Source organism: Carettochelys insculpta, chromosome 24 (genome assembly GCF_033958435.1).
Source record: "Carettochelys insculpta isolate YL-2023 chromosome 24, ASM3395843v1, whole genome shotgun sequence".
Taxonomy (NCBI): domain Eukaryota; kingdom Metazoa; phylum Chordata; order Testudines; family Carettochelyidae; genus Carettochelys; species Carettochelys insculpta.
In genome coordinates this window covers 14,170,578-14,193,836 of record NC_134160.1, presented here as the reverse complement: position 1 = coordinate 14,193,836, position 23,259 = coordinate 14,170,578, and positions in this window count along the sequence as shown.

Sequence of the window (23,259 nt, the reverse complement as noted above, 5' to 3'; positions counted from 1 at the left end):
TTCCGCCTTCAGGGAGCAAGGGACTGCTGTAAGCTGCACGGGTGGCTCGTTTCAGGGCTGGGAGGTAGGAGCAGCAGCCCTGAGGGGCCAGTAGCCACTCTGTGGCTGGGGCAGAGTGTGGCCTGGGGGTCCCCCAGCACCTTCTGCAGGACTGCTGCTGCCTAGCTCTGGTGGACTCGCTTTGCCTTCAGGGCTTTCTCCAGGACCTGCCCTGTCCACAGCCCAGCTCCACTCTTGTGGCAAAGAGAGTGGCGGCAGCTCTGCCCTTGCTGCTACGGAGTGGACCAAGCCACCTTCTGGGTGCCCAGCTCCACCACAAGGAGAACTGGGCCCTACCCACTGCTTGACCCTGTAGGGAGCTCGGTGCCCAGAGGAGCAGCAACCTGCTTCCCTGACACCTCCCTGGTTCCTTCATCCAACAACTGCATCTCACCTCAGCTTCTTCTGCCGGAAGCTGAGGCCACGCCTAGCTCTGGGGCAGCCCTCTGCCACCAGGATCAAAACTGCTTGGTTCCCGTTCCCCACAGCCACAGCTCAGATGAAAGTTAGAGAATAGTATTCTCTGGTTTATCAACATTTTGGAAACCTCTCTCAAAATGTCTAGGATGGTGTATAGTTAGTAGCTTCCTGTAATTAATTTTCTTTCTCAGTTAAAAAGAAGAGACTAACATGGCTGAAAACTCTCCACCACCATTGCTCCCACTTCCCACCCTGGCCATGATTCATGGGGCGAAGGCCAGGATGACAGACAGGGATCTCGGGCAGGAGCAGGGCAGCAGGGACAACGGTGGAATTGGGGCATCAGGGGGAGTGGGTGAATGACAGGGGCAGTAGAATAGTGGGGGGAGAGCAGGGGCAGGATGCTGGGCCCTCAGACTCCTGCCTATGGTTCTGAGGTTGTCCATGAGCTAGGTCCCAGAGTTCAGGCTCGGTCCAGGAGGAGTTCCCCCTTTTGGTGGCCTGGGTGGGCTCCTGGAACCCCTTGGCTGGCTCCCTGGGAGAGCCCTGTGGGTCATGGGGTGGCTGACTGGCAGCCATGCTATGAATGTGTGCTGCAGGGGTGTCTGTGAAGTTGTGGGGCTGCTCAGATCGGCTTTTTTGCTGTCTCCACACTCACATCTTCCTGCAACGAGGTCCCCAGGGCTCCCTGCACCTTTCAGATGGCTGGACATAGGGAGCATACAGTTCCAACAGTGCTGGCCAGGGCGTCTCTGAGCTGCAGCTGGGCATGGAGGACTCCTCTTTTGAAAGAAGGTGCCCCAGAGTGTCTTCAGATGCTTTTTCTTTTTCTTTTTCTTTCAAAAGATTCTTTCAAAATAGGGCTTTCTTCCTCATTCAGGAGTGGGAGAGGGCTGCTGGAAAAAGTGGTACATTCTTTCAATTTAATGGCATCTCTGAGTTACAGATTTATTTATTTATTTTTTTAATAAAGGCCCAGCTTTTCGAAAAATCTTGCTCGTGTACATGTAACTTCTGTTATCAGTTATTCTCCAGATCTGAAGAATTGGGTCTGTCCTGCAAAAGCGCATCACCTAATAAATAATATTGTTAGTCTTCAAGGTGCTACAGAACTTCTTTTATTTTGTTTTTTTTTAACTTTAGGATAGGCATTCTGCTTACTTTAATCAATGTACTTAGTCCAACACTCTAACTCAGAGGTGTCTAGTATCTCTGCTCTATGCTTTCTCTTGGACCTGTCCAAAAATGGACAGGTCCATTTTATAAAGGTTTTCATGGCTTTGAATCTGTTTTTCAGTATAGAAGGAAAACCAAACCCTTTGATACTTTTTGTGAAACAGAATGTGATGGTAACCTCCAATTTAAAAGCCAAAAGGACTGATTTGAACTTCAGTTCTCTTTCAATGCAGGACTAGAGAAACCTGTCTCAGAAATCTTTGCAATGAAAAATTGTGTTGACAGTGATAGATCTCTGTGAAATTTTTCAGTTTTGACAAGACAATATCTTCCAATAAGAATGACATTTAACTGAAAACATTCCAGCCAGACCTACTATACTGTAACCATGAAGTCCAGCTGAGCACCCCCTAGGAACTCAAATTTACAACTCTTTCCAGAGTCACAGGGGGCACATGGAAGTACAAGTCCTACTTCATAAGAACACGTCATGGAATGACATTTCCATCAGGCCAATTGGCATTCCTCAGATACATTCTTTAAAAAACACGATGAATTAACACTTTGAAACACTGCAGCTTGTCCTTGTGATGTTGAAAGTTCTGAGTCCAGAATGGACCATAATGGTCTTCTAGTCTGAGCTACTTAACATGGATCAAAGAAACCAGCCAGTGATTTTTATATTAAAAACTTCTGATTCAGCTGTAGCATATCTTTAGATAGCCCTGATCATGTTGAATCCTACAGTAATAAAATAATGACTGTCCTGGGGCAAAGCTGCTTCTAGAATCATGTTTCTCATACATAAAATTATGGTGGCAGAAGACAATAGATTATTTTGGAATATCAGTAGGAATCACTTACCCTAGCTACTACTGTCCCCAGTTTAGCAAAACAGGCAGAGAGACTCATTGGGCAGGAATACAGAATGGGATATTCAAAAACACCCAAGGGATTTGGACACCTCTCAATTCTTAAATTTAGTAGTTGAAATAGCTCATATTTTCAAAGCTGTCTATGCAATTTAGTTGCTCATTGTTGGGAATTTGGTGTCCAAAATGTCTACATAGCCTTGAAAATTTCAAGACATCTCATTTCCTAGAAGTTTCTGAAAATTGTAATCAATTTTCAACAAGTAAGAGCAAAAGTCAGAATCTCAGAGCTTGATTTGTAACCCATAACTTGACTGTTTTTTTCCTCACCTGTTCACTACCCTCAAAATGAGGCTATAGTGAGACGTAGGCTCCTTCACACGGCTGTCTTGTGGTATAGTTAATGTTTGTATCATCCATGCCCACTCTGTATGGTGCCTTGTCCACTTCTCGTGATACCCAGCTCAGAGAATATTAGTTGATCACCTTGCAGCGTTGGCTTATAAACCAGGGGCTATGTCTACATTACAGACATCTTTCAAAAGAAGCCCTTCTAGAAGATCTCTTCTGAAACAGCTTATTTCAAAAGAGTACGCCCACACACAAAAAAGCAGATAGAGTGATTTGCTCTTTTCAAAGAGTGTCCACACAGCCTCTTTTGAAAGAAAGGGCCAGGGATGGAAAAATCAGGCCCCACAAAGACTGCTTTACTCACATTTTCTTTCAAAAGGAGCTTTCGAAAGGGGGTGTTCTTCCTGAAACAGGAAAGGAAGAGCAATTTTGAAAGGATCATTGCAGTCTTGCAGATCACTTTTGGAAGAATGTTTTTTTGGGTGTAGACATTCTGTGGGATCTTTTGAAAGAGACCCCTTCTTTTAAAAAATCTTTTGAAACAGCTTGCCAGCATAGATGCATCTGGCGTGATTCAAAATGTACACTTTAACAGCTGTGTTTCCCAGGTTCAAGTCCCTAGTGGTGACAACCCAGCCTGGAGGAGTAGGGGAACATTTGCAAAGACTTTGGCAATCGTCTGATGCCATGGACTATGTGAGCACAAAGCACTCAGTTATTATCCTTTCCACGGTTTGAGTAGTAGGTACATGATCCTCTATCTGAGAAAATGTTTTCATGTAATTAGTAGCACCTGTGGAGAGAAAGTAATGATTTCTGAGGTGGGTACAAAGGATGTACAAAGTATGTCTTTCTGTTCATTGCTGCAAAGAAAGATAATCTTAAACTACCCAAATAGCTACTCTCCAAAAAGCCTCCTTTGCTAAGGCGCCACGTATTTTCCAGCAATCAGAAAAGACTGTGATTTTCCATCATTATGCTTATTTTTGTGTGCTTTGAGACAGTGTTCTATTTCCATTAAAAATCCATGAAAATTGTGGCTGTGCCTTTTAATGTGATATTGTTAATTAAACTGTGCTGTCATGTACCAAAGTCTTATAAAATGCCTTGGAATAGGATAAAATATAATAGCAGAAATAAAATTGGCCAATTTATCTAACAGGAGATTAAAGGGCTTCTTGTTTCCTTTGTGAATTTAGATTTCCAGAATTAAATGAGTGTGAAGTAATAATATTTTTCAGCACAATCATTATCATTTTTATGGCAAGTGAATGTATGCAGCATTTCAGTGTTATTGTACTTAACTCACCGAATTGTACTCCCTTGCTGGCCAGGCATACCTGCTGCACTACTCTGGACCCTGATATAACCAACTTCCCTGCCTCCTACTACTCCAGTCCCAATTAAGGGAGTAGACTAGCTAGGGGTTATGAATTCTGGGAGGAAGGAAGCCAAAAACAGGAAGAAGAGGAGAGAGAAAAGCTGGGCACAGGGAGGGGCCCAGCCTGACAGTCAGATGCTGCTGTTGGCAAAATTTTGTAATGGAAAACCCTTTACACAGATAGTAAGATGGCAATGGTGGGAAACATCTGTAAATAAAAAGTATTGGTGTTTGCAGCAACCAGTGGCATCCTTGACTGATCTGCAAGGGAAGCATGAGCTACATTCAGAGAGGCCCAACTTACACCAGCTATTTCAAAGTCTATCACACTGGTCAGATATTGGCTTTACAAAGCTACAGCTCTGGTTCTTCCGAAGCACTGCAAACTAAGTGAGAGAGATATTTTTATCTACCACTGAAATGCAGCCAGCCTTGGCATGGAAGACAGCAGATGTTTAAGAGCATACTATATCAGAGAGTAGGACAGGAACTGCAAAGGAATGATGGGTTAGTTTCTCAGCTGTGGAAACTCACTGTATCTCTACTGTGCTAAGCAGCTGAGAACCTGGTCCCACTCTATCCAACCAACTTCATTGGAATTGGATGGGTCAGTGAGTTGAGACACAGAATAAACACATCTTGCTTTCCTGAAATGTGCCATTGAATTTCTAATTATTGCAAATGACCAAGACCTGGCTTCTTCTGCTTCACCAGGAGAGCACCCCTCGCTGTACAGAGTGCAAACACTCTCCTCATTCTTTGCATTTGCAGTGAGTGTTTCCCAAACACATGACAAATTGTGAAGGAGAGCTCCTCAGGCTAGTAGCATGAGTACATGCATGGCCTCATGTCAGTCTATGGGTCATTCATCCAGTATGGTGGAGGTACCAGAATCAAGACCTGAAACTGAATCCTCACTGGAGATGGGTAAATGGGTCAGTGTTATTGTTATCCCCATTTTATAGCTGGAGAAACTGAGACAGAATGAGGGAAGCTGAAATCTGGCCCCCACTGCAATCAAGGGCAATTATCCTATTGTCAGTGGGGCCAGGACTTCATCTTGGGTGTTTTCTCTGGGCCTTCCAGCAAGTCAGTGGCAGATGTCCACTCTCCAAGACCTGTGTTCTAACCATCGGACCTTGCTGTAAACAAGCCTTGTAAACAAGGTTGTAAACAAACCTCCATGCTGGCTCACTGAGTATCAGGTGGAAAAGTAACATTTCATAGCCATGGCTTCAATGCTGTTGTCTCCTTCATGGCAGCCAGTACAGTCTCTGCCTGACCCTGCTTATCCTGTGAGATGCTGTAGATTGATAGGTACTATTAGACAAGGGTAATGGTTCCATGCAGACTGAAGTTACAGAACCAGGGCGCAGACAGCAGGGATTAGAGAAAAGAGAAAAGCGATAGTTGGCACCAAGTGAAAGCCAAGTGTTATCTTCCCAGGCGCTGCTCCCCATTAGGAGGCTGCTGCTGCTGCTGCTGAGCTTTCAGCATGCAGGATACCAGAAGGGAATGGAAAACTGAAAATCATTAAGGAAGCAGTTACGAAGGGTTGCTTCCTCCACAGATCCTGGAGAATGTGAACAGTGGGCACATCTAATTAGTGCTGAAGCTGGGCAGAGAGAGGAAAAAGGAGTCAGCAGCCAATAACTGAGAGGGAATGGAAAAGGCCAAAGAACTCTTGCCTCCGGAAGGGATTTTTGCATCAATGGCATTTTAACAGTGCAGAGCTCCACTGCAGATCTGCACTCACATGCAAAGTGGGGCTTGAACTAGTGTGATTTACTCCAGCATAGGTGCTGCTCCCACATGGGTCAGTGGCAGTGGGGACTGAAATGGGAACTTCTGGCTCTAAAACAAGCACATGGCTTTACTACCTGGTCACTTCTGCTAACCAGTTCTGCAGCAGACTCATTGGCTTTTAGCTGTGGCCCAACAACCAGGAAATGGGGCCAAAATGTCACACTTGGGCTACGTCTACACGTGCAGCCAACATCGAAATAGTCTATTTCGATGAATAACGTCTACACGTCCTCCAGGGCCGGCAACGTCGATGTTCAACTTCGACGTTGCTCAGCCCAACATCGAAATAGGCGCAGCGAGGGAACGTCTACACGTCAAAGTAGCACACATCGAAATAGGGATGCCAGGCACAGCTGCAGACAGGGTAACAGGGCGGACTCAACAGCCAGCCGCTCCCTTAAAGGGCCCCTCCCAGACACAGTTGCACTAAACAACACAAGATACACAGAGCTGACAACTGGTTGCAGACCCTGTGCCTGCAGCATAGATCCCCAGCTGCCGCAGAAGCAGCCAGAAGCCCTGGGCTAAGGGCTGCTGCCGACGGTGACCATAGAGCCCCGCAGGGGCTGGAGAGAGAGCATCTCTCAACCCCCCAGCTGATGGCCGCCATGGAGGACCCAGCAATTTCGACGTTGCGGGACACGGATCGTCTACACGGTCCCTACTTTGACGTTCAACGTCGAAGTAGGGCGCTATTCCTATCTCCTCATGAGGTTAGCAACTTCGACGTCTCACCGCCTAACGTCGAAGTTAACTTCGAAATAGAGCCCGACGCGTGTAGACGCGACGGGCGCTATTTCGAAGTTGGTGCCGCTACTTCGAAGTAGCGTGCACGTGTAGACGCAGCTTTGGTGGATTATATATGCCCTGAAATCAAACACTCAGCAGCCTCCCAGCAAGATTTGTTTGTGTGCCCCACCCACACAGCCCTTGTCTCAAAATAAATCGGGCCCCCTCCTGGACAGAGGCCAAGCTCTGGGACCTGCTCTTCCTAAGGGAGGATGAGGAGGTCCTGCACCAAATGGGGTCCAGCACTGCAATGCCATGGCATTTGAATGGCTCTCCAAGGGCTTCACCAGCTGGGACAACCCCACCTGCACCCCAGACCAGGTGAGGTCAAAGGTTAAGGAGCTCCACCAGGGCTACTGCAAGGCCCTGATGCATCTGGGTGATTGGAGGCAGTGCCCACCAGCTGCCCCTACTACAAAGAAATGGACTGCCTCCTCAGGACCAAGGAAGTGTGACCCCCAGTCATTGTCCTGGACACAGTGGAGCCCGAGACCAAGCCAGAGCTGGAGATGGAGGGCGAACACTGCCTGGGACCAGCAGCCAGCACCAGGCACCCATGAACGGTCTGGAGACTCTACACCATCAGCAATGACAAGGGCTCAAGCGAGGGGGCTAGGGGGCTCTCATCATTGACAGAATGTCTGGGCTGTCCAGCCAGTTCCTCTCCACTGTGGAAGGACTGGGGGAGGACAGAGGGGAGCCTGCACCATGCCACCCATGCAGGGAACCTTGGGATCCAGACATCTCCCATGATGGGGAGGGGAGGGGTGGAGATGGAGAGGTCATTGCACTGGACTAATGGCCCATTCCTCCCTCCCCTCCTGTCTCCAGCACCCAACAGCCAGATGAACCTTGTCCACAGGCCAGGGAGCCTGACTATGTAGGGTGAGAGGGAGCATCCTGGACCCTGACCAGGGACAGCACAGGGCCACTGTGAGGCCATCCACCAGCACCACCAGGGCAGGGAGAAGGAGGCGGGGGACACTGCCCACACCACAGCCCTGCGAGACCTCACTGGCGTGCTGTGGCAGTAGCTTGTGAGGGAGCAGCAGGCCTTGGACAGGGTGGCGTACAACTTGGGTGCCCTGATCCAGGCCTTGACTGCCCACCTGGCCCCACCTGCCACCCCCTTGTGAGCACTCTTGCACCCACCAGTCCTACTCCCACCCCTCTATCCCCCATCCCTCCCAGCTTCCGACCCCCCTGCAGCCTTCTCCTCTTCAACCTCTTCTATATATCAGCCCACCCCACCATGAGCCTGATCTCTGTGCCCTGACCCACACCACCCCTGTAAATAGTTTCCCCACCCCCCCAGTTCATGGTCTCCCCGACCCCTCCAGTTCATAGTTCCCCCAACACCACCGTAAATAGTTCCCCCCACTCCCTAGTTCATAGTTCCCCGACCCCACTGTAAAGGGTTTCAATGATTATGAACACAAACACTTGCTGATATGTGTGCAGGAAATTATTTATTTGTGGTTACCCCTGTGTCCCCTGTGTACGTGTGCGGGGTGGTGGTGGGATGTGTCTGTGCAGTTGGGTGGTGGTGGGCAGTGCATGGCCGGGGGGATCAATGTGGTTATTTGGTGAATGCCTCATGAAGGACCTCCCTTACCAACACCCCGTCCCACTGGGCATGGTGGCACGGGGCAACAGGCAGATGCTCATATCCTCACCCAGTCTAAGCGGCCCACCCCTGCACAAAAGACTCTTCATTAGCCTCCACCATGTTGTGCAGGGTGCAGCATGCCCCAACCACTGTGGGGACATTGTGGGGCCCCACCCCCAGCCTCATTAGGAGGCATCGGAAGCTCCCCGTCAGGTGGCCAAATGCCCATTCTACTGTATTCCGGGCCTGGTTGAGGCACTCATTAAAAACATCCTGTGTCAGCTGGGTGTGACCCATGTACAGCCTCATGAGCCAGAGCTGCAGGAGTAGGCTGCATCTGCCATGATGCAGGGCGGCATCATAGTGTCCCTGATGGGGGGCTCCTGCCTGGAGAAGTAGGTCCCCTCAGCCATCCAGTGGCCTGCCCCTGAGTTCCAGAACACCCAGGTTTTGTGGGCGTGGCTGGACCAGCCCATGCAGATGTCCATGAACCAGCCCCTGGTATTGATGAGAGCCTGAAGCACCACGGAGTGTTAGCCCTTGCTATTCACATGAGCCCTACCTCTGTGTTCCGGGTCCTGGATGGTGATGTGTGTGCCATCCACGTCCCTGAAGCAGTTGGGAAAGCCCAACTCGCTGAACCCCCAGATGGTGTTGTCGAGGTCTCCGATGTAGATCCGCTGCTGCAGGAGGAACTTGTTGATGGCGTGGACGACCTGCAGGGCATGAGGGGAGAGTGTGCTCATGGGTTTGGATTGGGGTACAATATGCCCACTGCCCTGTCCCCACCTATCCTCCACAGGGCATGCCTCCCCAGGGCACTTCCACCTTCCCCTCTGCATGCCTGTCTGTCCCCTCCCCGATCCTTGTCGGGGGCCACCCGCCCTGGTTCCCAATGGTGCCCCTTACCAGGCAGTCACCTCACCTCTGCTTCCTGCCCCCCATCTGTGACGGGAGTGTGACCCATGCATGGCTTACCTCGTTCAGGACAAGGTATCGGTGACTGTCTGGGGTGGCCATTTTCCAGAGGGCGATTGCCACCCTTTTCTGGAGTGGGATCACTGGCCTCATGCAGGTGTCACAGTGCTGGTGGGCTGGGGCAAGCCAGTGGCACAGCTCCAGGAATGTTCCCTTGTTCATCCTGAAGTTCTGCAGCCAACAGTCATCACCCAGTCCTCCAGCACCAGCCAGTTCCACCAGTCTCTGCTTGTGGGAAAGCCCCACAAGCGGCGGATGGCCCAGGGAATTGGGCAAGGGCATCACACCCTGAGGACAGCCTCCAGGAGGGTGGCCACCAGGACAGCCACCTGAAGCTGCTGCAACACCACAGCCAGCACTGCGGCCAGTGCACTGGCTGTGGCCTCAATGGGCTGGGGAGAGCTGCTTGGGGTCCATGGGTTGGCCCAGGGTGCCTCCTTCGCTTGTTCTCCCTCTGTCTGCCTGGAGACAGATAGCCAGCCCTCAGCATGGGCAGGCCAAGGCTTCTGGTGGGGTGGGCCCTTTAAAGAGGCAGCTGGTGACTGCTCCGGAAGGGCTTGTCCATCAGGCGACCCTGCCACAGTGTTTCCTGGCCCTGTACTTTTGAAGGGCACCCTGGAACGCGTGGATGCTCTCTTTCAAAGGAGCTCTGGGTGGGGCCTTTCAAAGTGGTGGGTTGGACCTTCGGTCTCCGTTTGCCCGTGTATGTTCTCCTTTTCGAAAGGCGGCTCTTGGCGTGCTTTCGCGAAAGCCCTCCTTTCGAACGTGCTTGTCATGTAGATGAGGCCAAAATTTGTGCTTTGGTGACCAGATGTCCAGTTTTTAAAGAGACAGTCTCATATTTAAGCCTTTCTGCAGGTGTCTTGACTTTTTTTAAAAAATGGTCAACTGGCCTGTATTTTCTGTCTTTCCCCTCCCATCACTACTGGTGTGTGTGTGTGTGTGTGTGTGTGAGTTCAGGGGATGGTGGGACTGGGAGTGCAAGTCTGGAGGTTTGGAACGGCTGCAGTGTGTGGGGCCAGCTGCTCCGCCTGCTTCTCCATCAGTAATACCCTTCTGCAGTGCCTCTTCCTGGCCACCAGGACACCTTTACCGCTGGTCCCATTTCGAGCAAACCCTGGCTGCTTGCTGCAGTGGTTGATGAGTATGGGCTGGTGGTGGCCAGTTACATGTCACCTCTGAGCTACGTCTACACGTGCACCCTACATCGAAGTAGCTTATTTCGATGTTGCGACATCGAAATAACGTCTACACGTCCTCCAGGGCCGGCAACGTCGATGTTCAACTTCGACGTTGCGCAGCCCGACATCGAAATAGGCGCAGCGAGGGAACGTCTACACGTCAAAGTAGCACACATCGAAATAGGGATGCCAGGCACAGCTGCAGACAGGGTCAACGGGCGGGCTAGCGCTTCCGGGGCAACAGCTAGCCGCTCCCTTAAAGGGCCCCTCCCACATACACTCAGCCTGCACAGCACGCGGTCTGACGAGCCATATAGGCACACAGACCCTGAGCGATGCAGTCATGGACCCCCAGCAGCAGCAGCAGCAGCAGCAGCAGCAGCTAGAGGTCCACCCAGCCCTCCCGGCAGGAGCAGGGCTTACCCTGGATCTTGTCATGTTGGGGGCAGCTGAGCACCTTCTTGCCCCAGGGGAGGACATGCCCCCAGGGCAGCAGGGCTCAGCCCCTACCCTTGCAGCACCCTGCTCCACCCCCTGCCTCACACGCCGGCGGCTGTGGAGCTACCCCACCAGCACCGACTGGTGGGAGCGGCTGGTGCTTGGGGAGTGGGACGACGACCACTGGGTCCGCCACTTCAGGATGACCCGACAGACATTCCTGGAGCTGTGCCAGTGGCTCAGCCCCGCCCTCAGGCACCGGGACACTGCCATGCGGTGTGCCCTCCCTGTGGAGAAACGGGTCGGCATCGCTGTCTGGAAGCTGGCCACTCCGGAGAGCTACCGATCCGTGGGGCAGCAGTTTGGCGTCGGAAAGGCCACCGTCGGGGCTGTCTTCATGGAGGTAAGAGAACCCACAGGGGGAGGCCAGGGCAGGCCAGGGGGGCCAGGGCAGAGCAGGGGGGCCAGGGCAGGGCAGGGTAGGGGAGCCAGGGCAGGGCAGGGCAGGGCAGGGGAGCCAGGGCAGGGCTGGGCAGGGCAGGGGAGCCAGGGCAGGGCTGGGCAGGGGGGCAAGGGCAGGGCAGAGCAGGGCAGGGGGGCCAGGGCAGGGCAGGGCAGGGGGGCCAGGGCAGGGCAGAGCAGGGCAGGGGGGCCAGGGCAGGGCAGGGCAGGGGGGCCAGGGCACAGCAGGGCAGGGCAGGGGAGCCAGGGCAGGGCAGGCCAGGGGGGCCAGGGCAGGGCAGGGCAGGGCAGAGCAGGGCAGGGGGGCCAGGGCAGGGGAGCCAGGGCAGGGGGGCCAGGGCAGGGCAGGGCAGGGGGGCCAGGGCGGAGCAGGGCAGGGCAGGGGAGCCAGGGCAGCGCAGACCAGGGGGGCCAGGGCAGGGCAGGGCAGGGGAGGGTAGGGGACCCAGGGTAGGGCAGGGCAGGGCACAGCAGGCCAGGGGGGCCAGGGCCGAGCAGGCCAGGGGGGCCAGGGCAGAGCAGGGCAGGGGGGCCAGGGCAGGGCAGGGCAGGGCCATGCACACCCTGCTCACCCCTCATTGGGGCTGTCCCATGTGCTTTCTCTGCAGGTCGTGCGTGCCATCAACTCCATGCTCCTGCACAGGCTCGTGAGCCTGGGGGACCCACGTGCCACTGTCGCCGCCTTTGCCACCCTGGGCTTCCCCAACTGCTTCGGGGCTCTGGATGGGACTCACATCCCCATCCGCACCCCGGACCACAGTGGAGGCTGATACGTCAATCGGAAGGGCTACCATTCAGTCGTCCTGCAGGCCTTGGTGGGCAGCCGGGGACGGTTCCAGGACATTTACGTGGGCTGGCCTGGCAGCACCCACGACGCCCGGGTGTTCCGCAACTCGGGCCTGTGCCGCCGGCTGGAGGCGGGGACCTACATCCCCCAGCAGGAGATCCCTCTGGGGGACACCACCATGCCCTTCTGCATCATCGCGGATGCGGCCTACCCCCTCCGGCCGTGGCTCATGCGCCCCTACACGGGCCACCTCTCCGCCAGCCAGGAGCGCTTCAACGGGCGCCTGAACCGTGCGTGCCAGGTGGTGGAGCGAACATTTGGCCGCCTCAAGGGACGATGGTGATGTCTCCTCACCCGCCTGGATGCCAGCCCCAACAACATCCCCCAGATTGTGGGTGCCTGCTGCGCCCTGCACAACCTCGTGGAGAGCAAGGGGGAGAGTTTTCTTCAGGGCTGGGCCGCCAAGGCCGGCAGGGCACACCTCCAGCCACCTGCTGCCCCCAGTCGGCAGGTGGACCCAGAGGGGACCGGGGTCCGGGAGGCCCTGCGGGCCCACTTCGACGACCAGGCCGCGGGGTGAACTGTGCCCAGGCCCCCTACTGCCCGCCCCTTCCTCCCCCACACTCCTGCCCCAACGCCCACACCACCATGGAGCACCCCACCGCCCCCCGCCCACTTGTCCAGGAGAAATGACAGCACGAACTTGTGGGTGAACGTAAATGTTTTTTTTGTCCTCACGATTTTTTTTTTTTTAAATAAAAAAATATATATATGTGAGACAGAAACCAAAAAGGAGGGACAAACATTCAACAAAACCAAGATGGGCACAAATAAAACTATGTACAACAATAAAAATGAAAGCACTGTGCGCCATCAAAAGAAAAACAAAAAGCAGGGAGGAGAACGGGGAGAACTATGTACAGGGGGGGACGGGGCAAACAGGGGAAACACCCACACCACCCACCCAGTCCCCAAAGTCTGTCCAACAAGGGGGGGGGGGCCACGTCCCGGGCCCCTCGCCCCTACATACAGCCCAGCAGTGGGTGTGCCCGGCCGGGAGCTCCGCCGGGCCTGCAGTCTGGTGCGCGGCTGGGTGGGAGCGGGCTCCACCGGAAGGTAGCGGCGCCGGCGAGTCGCGGGTGGCTCCAGGGGTCCCTCGGCGCAGTGGCCCTCGCGGGGAGGTGGTGGGGCGACGGCGGACGGCCCGGCAACGGCTGGAGCAGCCGGTGGTGGGGCTGCAGGAGCGGGCATGGCGGGCGGTGGCGCGGCCGGCGCGGCATGGGGGGCCAGGGAATCAATCAGCCGATTGATGGTATCCAGAAAGTCCCCCCATGCCTCTCTGCGCCAGGCCAGCGCCTGCTCCTGCAGCCGGAGGTGCTGCTCCGACACCTCCAGCTGCCGGCGGTGGATGGCCAGCAGCTGGCGGTCTGTGGCCGCCGCCGGTTGCAGGTGCGGGGTCCGCCGTCTGGCCCTCCGCGGGGCCGGTCGTTCCTCGGCCGAGGGTCTGCCCTGGAGCGATGGTCCCGGAGGGCTCTCCGGGACAACTGAGGCCTCGCCGGCGCTCTCTTCCGGTCCTTCGGATGGTGCAGGTGCAGGTGCAGGACACAGGAGAGGAGGGGGGAAAGAAGAATGGAGACAGGCGTTAGTGTGGGCCCCGAGCCGTGGCCTCTGTCCCCCCCGCCCTGTGCTGCAGGTTCCCCATCCCCGTCCCTGGGAGATGCTGCTGTGATGGATGGGGTTCAGGGGTCCCCCTGCCCTGCACCCCGTCCCCTGGTGGGAGCGACTCTCACTTCACCCCGCAGGGTCTGAGAGCAGGAGAGCTTTCTTAGCCCATAGATGGCCAGTTTCTGGCAGGAGTGACAGCACCAGCTGTCGGAAGAGACAGTCCTTCCAACCCGTCGTAGGGAGAAGACCCCAAGGGGGGCCCCTCTGGGATGCAGCTTTCCCCCTCCTCAGGCTGGCTGCCTACCAGCTCTCCCTTCCCCTAGCCTCTACCTGTGGCCCCCGCCCTCACCCCCCAATTCCAAGCCAGCTCGGCTCCTCCCTCCTGTTTGTTCAGGGCAGAGGTGTCACCTGCCAGCTGTAGCGCCAGGATCCTCCTTTGGCCCTGGGAGCTCCTCGGCTCGGGTGGCTCATATGTAGCCTGAGTCTCCCTTTGGCACTCCCCCCACTCCATCGCATGCTGCTGCTGCGGGGTGTCCGACCCCCTCCTCCCGGGGGCCCCTCGAGGTTCCGCTCCCCCCTGGCCCGGGGATGGGGCATGGCACTGTCATGCAGGGTGGCGGGGGTCAGGGGCTGATGGCTGCAGTGCTGTGAGGGCCATGGCTCTGGTGTCCTTGGGGCCATGGCCATGTGAGCGTGTGGGGGGCCCTGGACACATCTCTGTTCCCCCCACCCCTCAAGCCCCGGGGTGTCCACCAGAGAGGGGTACCTACCTGTGGGTCCGCTCCCACGGTCCGGAGATCCCCGGGGGTTGGAGGCCCTGCTGCTGCTCCGGGATGGCAGGAGGAGGATCTGCAGGCTGGAATCGGTGGAGGAGGAGCCCCCCTCCTCCTCCTCCTGCCACGATGTCCCGGGGATGGCCTCCGGGGGGGGGCCTCCGGGGTGCGGGGCTTACCTCCGGGGCGGACTCCGGCTGCAGGGCCTGCTCGGGCTTGTCAGCCGAGGTGTCAAGGGTGGCCGGAGGGGAGGAGGTGTGCCGGGAGCCCAGGATGTCCCTGAGCTCCCTATAAAAGGGGCAAGTGACGGGGGCAGCCCCAGATCGGCTGGCCGCATCCCGGGCCCGGGCATAACCCTGCCGCAGCTCCTTGACCTTACTCCGGACATGGTCCGGAGTGTGGGCAGGGTGACCCCAGGCAGCCAGGCCATCGGCCAGCCGAGCGAACGCATCCGCGTTCCGCCTCTTGCTCCCCATTACCTGGAGCACCTCCTCCTCGCTCCAGAGCCCCAGCAGGTCCCACATCTCGGCCTCCGTCCAAGAGGCTCCCCTCTGCCGCTTCCCAGACTACGTGGTCCTCTGGCTGCCCTGGCTGCTGTGGCTCCTCTTGGGGGGGGTCCCCTGGGGGCGCTGGGGGAGCTGCTGGGCAGCCATGGCTGCTGTCAGGGGCTGAGGGCTGTGCAGGCTCGCCGCGGCGTGTACAGGCAGGAGCCTGCACGTTGCCTCAGCCTCCTGCAGTCAGGGCGGGGGGGGGACCTTTAAGGGGCCGCTCCACACGGCCACCAGTGAGCTGCGGGGCTGGAGAGAGCGTCTCTCAACCCCCCAGCTGATGGCCGCCATGGAGGACCCGTCAATTTCGACGTTGCGGGACGCGGATCGTCTACTCTGTCCCTACTTCGACGTTGAACGTCGAAGTAGTGCTCTATTCCTATCTCCTCATGAGGTTAGCGACTTCGACGTCTCGCCGCCTAATGTCGAAGTTAACTTCGAAATAGCGCCCGACGCGTGTAGACGTGACGGGCGCTATTTCGAAGTTGGTGCTGCTACTTCGAAGTAGCGTGCACATGTAGAAGCAGCTCTGGAGTCTAGACACACCCTCAGCATCATGTAAAAAGTGTTTCAGGCGCTCAGGTTTGCAGAGAAAAGGCTGAAAACATGACCCCACTGTGTCCTTAAGGCACAGAAAGAAAACACACATTAAAAGGCCCAACATGAATTGTTCATTTCTCACGGAGAGAGCCGTGTTAGTCTGTATCTTTGAGAACAAAGAGTCCTGTGGCACCTCATGGACTAACAGATATTTTGGAAGATAAGCTTCCGTGGGCAAAGACCCGCTTCATCAGATGCATGAGTGGGCCCGGGGGTGGGGTGTTCCAGAGGGGTATTTAAAGAGTGGGGTCCCAGTAAGAGAGAGGGCCAGAGCTGACAAGGTCTATTCAGCAAGGTAGAAATGGCCCATTATCAGTAGTATGTATCAAAAGAGAAAAAAAACAAGTCAGATCAGACAGGGAGATGTGGCCCATTGTCAGCATCTAATGCGGAGCTGTTAACACCCAGGGCAGAGAAGCTGCTTTTGTAAGTGGCCAGCCAATCCCAGTCTCTGTTTAATCCTTGGTTGATGGAGTCAAATTTGCAAATAAATTGCGGCTCAGAGATTTCTCTCTCCATTTGATTTTTGAAATTTCTTTGTTTCAAGACTGTCACCCTTAAATCTGCCACTGAGTGTCCAGGGAGACTGAAATGTTCCCCCACAGGCTTCTGTACATTACCGTTCCTGATGTCTGATTTATGTCCATTTATTCTTTTATGGAGAGACTGTCCAGTTTGGCCAATGTAAATTGCAGTGGGGCATTGCTGGCACATGGTGGCGTACATTATATTAGTAGATGTGCAGGTAAAGCAGCCCCTGATGGTATGGTTGAAGTTAGGTCCTGTGATGATATCACTGGTGTAGATATGTGAGCAGAGTTGCCAGCGAGGTTTGTTGCAGGGATTGGTTCCAGGTTTAGAGTCACTGTGTTGTGATCTATAGTTGCTGGTGAGAATTTGTTCAAGGTTGGCAGGCTGTCTATAGGCCAGGACAGGCCTGCCTCCCAAGGTCTGTGAGAGTGAAAGATCATTGTCCAGGATGGGTTGCAGACTACTGATGATGCATTGGAGAGGTCTTAGGTGGGGGCTATATGTGATGGCCAGTGGTATTCCCTTGTTCTCCTTGCTAGGCCTGTCTTGTAAGCAGATGGCTTCTGGGTACCCTTTTGGCTCTGCAGTCTGTTTCCTCACTTCCTTAGGTGGGTATTGTAGTTTGAGGAAAGCTTGGTAAAGATCTTCTGGATGTTTGTCTCTGTCTGATGAATCAGAGCAAATATGTTTGTACCGTAGTACTTGGCTGTATACAATGGATCATGTTTTTCTCTGTTTATTTCTCTTTCATCCTGTTATTTTAAGCCAGTCTCATAATTTTTTTTTAATTGGGCTCCTGCAGTTGGCTTTGGTCCCAGGACAAAGACTTTTGCATTGCCATAGCATCTCTTAGGCCGTGTCTACACTGGCCAAAAACTTCGAAATGGCCATGCAAATGGCCATTTCGAAGTTTACTAATGAAGCGCTGAAATATATATGCAGCGCTTCATTAGCATGCGGGCGGCCACGGCACTTTCAAATTGACTCAGCTCGCCACCGCACGGCTCGTCCAGACAGGGCTCCTTTTCGAAAGGACCCTTCCTACGTCGAAGTCCACTTATTCCTATGAGCAGATGGGAATAAGGGGATTTTGAAGTAGGCGGGGTCCTTTTGAAAAGGAGCCCTATCTGGACGAGCTGCGCGGCGGTGAGCTGCGTCAATTTCAAAGAGCCGTGGCCGCCCGCATGCTAATGAAGCGCTGCATATGTATTTCAGCGCTTCATTAGTAAACTTTGAAATGGCCATTTGCATGGCCATTTCAAAGTTTTTGGCTAGTGTAGACATAGCCTTAAAGGCCAAGTTTCATTTTTGCTATTCCTGAAATTGAGATGAGGGCAACAGATGGCAGGAGACAAGAAAGTCAGAGGAAGGCTGTATAAATTCTGCCCTATACAAGTGGCATGTAGACACAATATTTTTGTTCCTGGGTAACTAACAGGTTTCTTTGAATAAAGAAGTAAATGGCCACTTAATACAAGAGATGCTGATGTTTGTCAGGCAGATCACACACCTGTGTTCTCCTGGACATGACCTCCTTTTTGGTCCTCCAGTCTCCAGCCAGACAGGTATTTCAAATATGAAAAGAATCGCTGAGAATCTACAACCACTTTCATGGAAGTTATGGGAAAGGCTCTGCCAGGACTGGTGGTGTTGGACTTCAGTGTTGTAGAGGAATCCCCTAGTGCAGCATTTCTTGGACTGGGGATCCCATCTCAAAATGATGAGAGAAGGAGGGTTGCTGGTAGGGTTAACATATGTTTGGGTTTGTTTAGCTGTGTTCACTTCTTTAGTCCTCCAACTTCCATCCAGGCAGACTTTGGAAATATGAAAAAAGCCCATGATTTTTTCCTTACCTTCAGAAATGTGTGGCTAGAGAGGCAGCTGCTCTCAGCTGCCAAGCCCTGAAAACATTATCCCTGCCAGCAGCAGCACAGAAGCAACGGTGGTGATATCATAGCTTAGAATCATAAAATCCTACAGCTGGAAGAGACCTTGGGAGGTTGGAGTCCAATCCCCTGCCTAAAGCAGGATCAACCCCAACTAAATCATCCCAGCCATGGCTTTGTCAAGCCAGGACATAAAAAACCTCTAGTGATGGAGATTCCACCACCTCACTAGGTAACACATTTCAGGGCTTCACCACCCTCCTTGTGAAAGAGTTTTTCCTAATATCCAACCTACACCTCCCCCTGTGTAATTTGAGATCATTGCTCCTTGTTCTACCATCTGTCAGTAGTGAGAATAGTCTCTCTCCATACTTTTTAGAGCCCCTGATGCTATCAAACTGCCCCTCACTTGTCTCTTCTCCAAACTAAACAAGCCCAGACCCCTCAGCCTCAGCTCTTAGGTCATGTGCTCCAGCCCCATAATCATTTTCGTTTCCTCTGCTGGACCAACTCCAATCCATCCATATCTTTCTATACTGGGGGCCCAGAACTGGATGCAATACTCCAGATGTGGCCTCAGTAGTGCCGAGTAGAGAGGAATAATAACTTCTCTAGATCTATGGGAGATTCTCCTTCTAATGCATTCTATTATGCCATTCGCCTTCTTGGCTACAAGGGCACACTGCTGACACACATCCAGCCTCTCATCCACTGTAATCCCCAGGTCCTTTTCTGCTCTACTGCTACTTAGCCAGTCCATTCCCTGTCTGTAACAATGCTGGGATTCTTCCATCCCAAGTGCAGGACTCTGCACTTCTCCTTGTTAAAGCTCATCAGATTACTTTTGGCCCAATCCTCCAATTTGTCCAGGTCACTATGGATCCTATCTCTACCTGCCAACATATAAATTTTGGCCCAATCCTCCAATTTGTCCAGCTATCACATAGAGGCTACATCTACACTAGCACACTATGGCTGTGTCTACACGTGCCCCAAACTTCGAAATGGCCATGCAAATGGCCATTTCGAAGTTTACTAATGAAGCGCTGAAATGCATATTCAGCGCTTCATTAGCATGCGGGCGGCAGCGGCGCTTCGAAATTGACGAGCCTTGCCGCCGCGCGGCGCGTCCAGACGGGGCTCCTTTTCGAAAGGGCCCCGCCTACTTCGAAGTCCCCTTATTCCCATGAGCTCATGGGAATAAGGGGACTTCGAAGAAGGTGGCGTCCTTTCGAAAAGGAGCCCCGTCTGGACGCGCCGCACGGCGGCAAGGCTCGTCAATTTCGAAGCGCCGCTGCCGCCCGCATGCTAATGAAGCGCTGAATATGCATTTCAGCGCTTCATTAGTAAACTTCGAAATGGTCATTTGCATGGCCATTTCGAAGTTTGGGGCACGTGTAGACGTAGCCTATATCAAAGTAGTCTATTTCGAAGTAAGAACATCAAAATAGGCTACTTCAACACGTATCATCTACACATCCTCCGGGGCTGGTGCTGTCAATGTTCAACATCGAAGTAGCGACAGGGAACATCGAAAGGAGCCTCCCCAGAAGGAAATGTGGAGTGTCCACACACACAAGCGCTCCCCGCCGAAATAAGGGGACAGCAAAGCCTGAAGACGGGGTCACTGGCTGGACTAGCCCTTCTGGGGCAACAGCAAGCCGCCCCCTTAAAGGGCCCCTCTCAGACACGCTCGGCCTGCACAGCACGAGGTCCGCAAAGCTGACAACCAGTTGCAGACCCCGTGCACACAGCATGGATCCCCAGCTGCATCAGTAGCCGCAGCAGCCAGAAGCCCTGGGCTACGGGCTGCTGCATGTGGCAACCATAGAGCCCTGCAGGGGCTGGACAGAGAGTCTCTCAACCCCTCAGCTAATGACTGCTATGGAGGACCCCACTATTTTAATGTAGCAGGACGGGGATCATCTACACATGCCCTACTTCAACACTGAACGTCGAAGTAAAGCGCTATTCCCATCTTCGGATAGGAATAGCGATTTCGATGTCTCACCGCCTAACATTGATTTCAACATCGAAACAGCGCATGGTGCGTGTAGACACAACGCATGCTATTTCGACATTGTGTCCACTACTTCAAAGAAGCCAGCTAGTGTAGACACACCAAATCTTTTTTCTGTGCCGTATTAAAAATCTGACTGACATTGATTATTCTGTCTCTTGAGTTGATTCCGTAACAAATGAAAGGGTGGTCAAGCCATTGAGTATGTAATTGTTTTACAACCTGAGATAGAAGTTGTGCTTCTGTCTCCAGTACAACTATACCACTGTGTGCCCTTCTATGGTTTTTCCATTAACACACACTGGATAATGAGAAGAAACAGCAGTTCTGGTCATATGAGTAATTTACATCAGATGTTTCAACTCTGAACTAAGTGGGTGAGGAGACATCAGAGGAAATCGAAGGAAAAGGAGGAAAATGGGAGACCCTTTGGATAGATACAATACAGATGAATCATCCTGTAAACTAAAGGAGAAATCTCTGCAGGTGACGTGTATTTGTCAAGCTGACATTTCTTATTGCTTTTCAAAGACCAATCTATCTCAGGGACATTGGGGACAGGAGACTTTACGAAGCCAAGTCAGGGGAAATTGAAAGTTCTCTAACCTGGCAGCTTTTAACACTGTGGATTAGGGCTATTTCTGTACAAAGAAAAATAAAGGGAAGTGGACAGATATTATATTGTAAATCAACTGCTTGTTTTTATTTGGTTGTTTTTTCTTTAGGAACCATGCTTCCCCTCCCCTGCTCTCCAACCAGTATTTGAAGATGAACTATGTGTGTGGAGGCATGGGAACAGGCCTAGAACACATACTTCCTAGACTCACTAGACACATGTGGAGAACTTAACCTTAGGGCAGTGTAGTTCAAAGGCATTGCTGTACTCTTAGTCTAATTCACAGATTCTCTCACCCTTATTCACGCTGTGTAATGCTTTTACTGGACCTGATTACTCCAGTAGTAAGAAGCTACTCAGCTGGTAAATAGGAACCTTGTAGAAGACAGCCAATGTGCTTCTGCAACATCTTTCATACAATGGTGTCATCACATGTTGCACAAAGTAAGCCTTGGGACATGCTGGTGCATAGTTATCATCCTAATTTTACAAATGAGCCAGAGGGGGATGAGTGGTTTGACCCAGGCCTCGTGGAAGTTCAGTGGCAGAATCAGGAATAGACACTATGCACAATTTCCATTGCACTGCTCTACACATTAAATCACAGCACACAGTTGTTGGTTAAAAAAAAACAAACATGTAGTGCAGTAAACCTTCAATTTTACAGACCCCAGTTTAGCAGACTTCAGGACCGATGGACAGCCTCATTCTTCCTCAAGTCAGCTGGAGTCTGTGATATCCTAAATTCAAGCCCCCTCAAAAAAAAAAGTTAAGGGACTTACCACTGCCATGGCCTGGAGGAGCTGCTGGAGCCGCCATGTGCTCCTCTCACCAGGGGTGGGGCACATAAGCAAGTAGACGGCACTTGCATATGCACCCCACCACTAGTGGAAGGAACATGTGGCGGCTTTTGTGGCAGTGGCAGCTTGTCTAGGCCTCATGGTGACCCCTCCAGCAGCATGGTACGGTCCCTCCAGTCATGTGCAGCAGGGCGCCTCCAGCTGTTCAGTGAGGTCCTTCCAGCCGCGTGGCAGGGCGCTTTCAGCTGCACCTGGCAGGGGACCTCCACCTGTAGTCCAGCAGTTCCAGCTCCAGTGGCTACAGTCTGGTGAGTCCCCAGAGTGCTTTTTTTTAAGTGGGGGGCTGGGGCCAGGGGGAGCCTGGCAGGAATAGACCCTCATATTTAATGGACATTCTGGTTTAATGGACACAGCCCCCATTAGTCCATTAAATCAAGAATTTAATGTATTGGTCAAAAAGTCTACGTAAAATTGAGTAAGCTATTGTGGGCACCTTTGAGTGCTCACAGAAGCCAGCATAACGGGGTCTTGATTTTCCACCAGGGCAAGAAATCAAATAATAATAAATAATAATCATAATAACAATAAATTACTTTTTAGTGAGAGGAGCATGAGAAGAAAAACCTGCCTAGAATTCATTCCTGGTCCAATGTTGCCTTAAGCTGACAGCAGTCAGGACATACCCATGAGGGTAGAGTTTGTGTGGGGGTGACCTGCAGAGAAATATGCTCTATAAGCCCTTTGCTAGACACAGATCTTCATGTCCTGAAGCATTCTCAATGACACATATGAGAGATCACTGGTTCAGGTTTTCCAGGGGCTACATCAACTCACGCAGCTATTTGCTTAGTTTTACAACAGGCTTACATAAAAGCATTTTCACACTCTGTACAAACAATTTTCATACAATGACTTGTTTGTACAGCTTCCGCTTTCCACACCTAGATTTAAGTACAATATTTGTATTCTAATTCATTTATTTTATAATTGTATGGTAAACATGAGAAGATAAGCAATTTGTCAGTAATAGTGTGTTGCAACATTTTGTATTTTAAGGTCTGATTTTTGGAAGCAAGTAATTTTTAAAAGCGATGGGAAATGTTGCTTTTGCATGCTCCTATCAGCCTCCTTAAAGGCTAAGCTTATCTGGAAAAGTTGAGAAACTGCTCTGTAACATTCAGGCAGTTATTCAGAAAATGTTTTCGGAAGTTCTAGAACACTAAACATAGTAGAACAAACAGTCGAACAAACGCGTTGCAATGGTGGAAAAAAAATTGTGTGTCTCAAAATTGTAAGTACTGACAAAGGGGTACCTTACTAAAAAAAAAAAAAGTTGAGAAACACTCTAACAGATGGTAGACAAATCTGGCTTAGCAATCCACAGCTGATCGCATGAAGGCATCATTTTGCCATCGAGCACCTCCCTTTCTCCTCTGTAGAACTAGAAGTCTTTAGTGAAGTGTGCACATCACTAAATTGCTGGTGGACATGTACATTTGGCTTTGATTATTATTTTACCTTAATGTGCTAT